Source organism: Priapulus caudatus, unplaced genomic scaffold (genome assembly GCF_000485595.1).
Source record: "Priapulus caudatus unplaced genomic scaffold, Priapulus_caudatus-5.0.1 Scaffold2725, whole genome shotgun sequence".
NCBI lineage: Eukaryota > Metazoa > Priapulida > Priapulimorpha > Priapulimorphida > Priapulidae > Priapulus > Priapulus caudatus.
Window position 1 is genome coordinate 24,825 of NW_014579786.1, and position 1,150 is coordinate 25,974.

General features: G+C 39.9%; 1 pseudogene; it reads left to right on the forward strand.

Moving 5' to 3' along the window:
- The window catches only part of LOC106818996, a 20,244-nt pseudogene extending 19,098 nt beyond the window's left edge, over positions 1-1,146 (forward strand).
- Positions 1,147-1,150: the final 4 nt, after the last annotated feature.

Here is a 1,150-nt window from a genome sequence, read left to right on the forward strand (position 1 = left end):
TATATATATATATATATATATATATATATATATATATATAAATCACGTTGACAAAGAAGAAGGCGAGTGTGTTTATGTGATGATTATTCCTGAGATGGGTTTATACTGAGAGAATCTCTGCCTATAATCAAACTATTTACTGGTCATGTTGCTGCTGATGTTGATGATGACGACGACGAGGATGATGATGATGATGATGATCTTGGCGATGATGATGATGATGACGATGACGATCATGAATATGTTGTTGTTATTATTATTGTTGATTATACATTGTGATGGGGTACGATCGTGGTGATAGTGGTGAGATAGAGAGTCAGAAATATACAGATGGGAATTTAATAACATGCACGTATTATGTATACAATGTTCATTCAATCATGCATTAGAAACATTTTATAGGTTCTATTGGTGTCATATTTATACCCGTAAACATAAGCACTAAAACAATAATATACGATGGGGAAATAAATTTTTTAAATACTGAACTATTTTGTTGTTTTTAATCGATTGTGTTCTACAGAATTTGCTTTTACACGTCATATTTATATACAAAATTATGCAGAATAGAACTATATATCTATCTTCTTCCTCTCCCCTCTCTCTCTCTCNTCCTTTCTTTCTCTCACAGAGGCACGGATGGGCGCGATCCGGAGTAAGATCAACAACAACAACAACGACGACGATGATGATGATGAGAGGGAGGCAGCGTGCGACACGCTCGTTAAGTGTATCGTAACGACGCTCAACCTGGGACTGCGTAACGGAGGAGGCATAGGTGACGCGCTACGGCAACCCAGCAGCAGCGAACACCTATTCGTACCTCGCGGTGAGTATAAGGGAGAGGGGGAGGGAGGGGAGGGAGGGAGGGAGGGGAGGGAAGGAAGAGAGCTAGGGAGAGGACCAAAAAATAACGAAAAAGAGTGAAATGCTATTTTTCAACCATGTAATTGTTCGACAATCTTTCTCTGATATCATCATATGGACTTCTAGTTGATTGAGTTGTTAAACCTTGGGTCATCGTTTTGACCTCGCGACATCGTTGTTTTGCCTCTCTGACCTTCGACCTCTCGTTGACCTCGTTGACCTTTGACCTCTGTGTTGCAGTTCTCTACGACATGTTGTTTTTCTTCATCCTCATCATCATCGT